This window comes from Lolium rigidum, chromosome 6 (assembly GCF_022539505.1).
Source record: "Lolium rigidum isolate FL_2022 chromosome 6, APGP_CSIRO_Lrig_0.1, whole genome shotgun sequence".
Taxonomy (NCBI): Eukaryota; Viridiplantae; Streptophyta; class Magnoliopsida; order Poales; family Poaceae; genus Lolium; species Lolium rigidum.
In genome coordinates this window covers 115,880,079-115,882,691 of record NC_061513.1, presented here as the reverse complement: position 1 = coordinate 115,882,691, position 2,613 = coordinate 115,880,079, and the positions used below count along the sequence as shown (strand labels likewise).

At 42.6% G+C, this 2,613-nt stretch overlaps 1 long non-coding RNA gene across 1 annotated transcript; it reads right to left on the bottom strand.

The window, feature by feature from the left end:
- Nucleotides 1–167: 167 nt before the first annotated feature.
- LOC124667038 lies at nt 168–2,284 on the bottom strand. The gene is made up of 2 exons (XR_006991135.1): nt 1,474–2,284; nt 168–334 (listed from the first exon to the last, which is right to left on the bottom strand). It is a non-coding gene; the product is annotated as an uncharacterized LOC124667038 (long non-coding RNA).
- Nucleotides 2,285–2,613: the final 329 nt, after the last annotated feature.

Genomic DNA, 2,613 nt, shown 5'->3' with positions numbered 1-2,613 from the left:
TGATGGCTATATTGATGCGCCTTCCATAGAGCTTGTCTAGTGTTTCCCAGCCTCAAATTATGTGACGGAGCTCTTTAGGGTTGGCAGAGCTGGTTAGGATTTGCCTTGCTTCCCTTCCTAGATAATTCGATAAGCCAATTGAGCTACAGTTGACATACAACATGCACTGTTGAACTGATTTGATGTTATATAGGGGGGGCGTATCAGGTGCAAACGTACAAGTTCTGAAAATCTGCAAATGTCCACTGGTGGCCCTCAGATCATGTACCGATGGTCAGATTGAAGTCTGCTATTCCCCCATCGTCACTCCTTGTACTTTCTCATAAAGCTCCCCCTGCAAATATAGTTCTTCACATTTAGATGCCTACAATCATTGATGCAGCCGTTGACGTTTTCAGATTTTGGAAGAACTAGACGCAGATCATGAATTTTAAATGGACTAGTTAAATGCCCGTGCGTTGCTACGGCTCCATATATATATATATATATATATTTTTAGTCGCATGAGTAAACATAGTGAACAAGAAAATTCACAAGCATTCGGATTTAGATGTTTCAATAGGTCAAATAAAGCATAATACACCGCAACAATTGACCATACCAACAAAGGTCATAATACACTGCAACTCTAAGAGTTCGGATGTTAAAATCCCATGCCAGAAGTTTCATACAAACTTCAGAAAAGGTATACACAAAACATATCTTTATTTTTTAATCCACTCAATAGCATATAATTGCAGGAATGATCAGTGAACTTGTTTTAACACTCCTTCAACAAAAGGTAGCAATTATTTCCATGCAATCATGTTAGTTCTCTTACGGACTTCTCCAGGCCACTTACACAATCGAAAGCACTTTGCCATACATGGTTCTTTCAAAATATGCATCCCTACAAAGTAAATTAATACTACTATTTTAGTTTTGAAACCTTAACCTAAAAAATTCTAAATACATCTTTTATACACGGAACATCAAGCATTCACTTTTAATTTCAGTCTTGAATGAAACTGTCTCTCACCGTGTCAACTTGATTTATTTACCTCCAATACAAACCAAACACATTCAGCATGTAATGTATCTATACACTAATACCCAGTAAATATAAATCAAAATGTGGTCTAGTCAGACATAGTACGGTCAGGTTTACCTATATAAATCATGATCTGAATGTACCAACGTTCATTTTGGTCTGCCAAAGTAATTCTTCCCGATGGTAAATAGACAGCGTAAAAACCCAAAAATATCCAATTATTGTTTTTGATTATTGTCCCCATTCTAACAGACTACATACTCTTTGACCAAACCAACTACAGTAAACCTGGATTCATGTTTAATTTTGAGAGACTAAGCATTGCAAACAACTCAATTTATTTTTTGTAGCCAACCTCCTCAAAAAAGATTTCGTGGCTACCTCTTTTGTCTAAGCTATTGATCATCTACTCCGTCTTCGCATTAGAAGGTGCATTTCATTACCTGAGATAATGTTCCCCGGGATCCATGTCAGAGCATCCACATGGTCAGATTTAGTACAAGTGAGCACAAAAATGGATCAAACTTGCACAGGTTTTATTCATGTGTCCATCAATCTTACAGTACAATTTGACAAGCCTTGCTTACGACTGCAATTTACAAGTGAAAAAACATATGAGATAATACACATATTGAGAGTTCACATGACCAATCACATAAAAAAATTGGTTGGCAAAAGGTAAAGTAGAAATTCATTTTCCAGTAGTGTTTCAACAAAGATTGCAAAACCATACAAATGAGAGCATGCAAGCATATAAAAGAACCATAGATGATGCACAAAGTTTTATAGCATGGTTTGAACTTTGTACTTCCTCACTTGAATCATCTCCTCAGACCTCACTTCACCAACATTGTGGTTCATCGACCAATGCATTTCTTCTCTGATCTACACAACCCAAGCTATAAAAACTGCAGGTCCCTAATTGAATCCAAGACAAAAAAAATTGCATGTGGTTCATAATACTAACCCGTATGCACTAATAATAGTGCTGGACTGTGGCACCAACATGAACATTAAGAATGTTTCAACCATAACCAGAGTTCCGTGTTAGATTTGCACAGACCTGAAACCATATGTTTGCATCGTTCACATGTAAGAAACATCTAATTACCTCGGAGGATTCATTTTACTCATCCCAATAGCAGCGAGCTGATCTAATTTGAAAGGTACTCGCTGAACATAGTCGCTGAACCATGGCGCGCGGCCTCGCTGTTGTGCTCCAGCGCGCGCGGCCCGTCCCTGCTCCATCTTGGCCGGCGGAGAACTTGGATGGGGGCGTGCGCCGAGGGTGGCCAACTTGGCTGGCGACCGCGGAGAACTTGGCCGGCGGCGCGCGCGAACCTGGCCGGTGACGCGAGAGGGAGCAGGCAGGCCGACGGCGCATCGACCTGGCCGACGACGCGAGAGGGAGTAGGACGGCGGCGCGAGACGGAGCAGGCTGGCGCGCGCTGACCTGGCCGGCGGCGCGAGAGGAAGCAGGCAGGCCGACGGCGCGTGGACCTGGCCGACGACGCGAGAGGGAGTAGGACGGCGGCGCGAGACGGAGCAGGCAGATAGCGCGCGGACCAGGCTGTTGGCGCAAG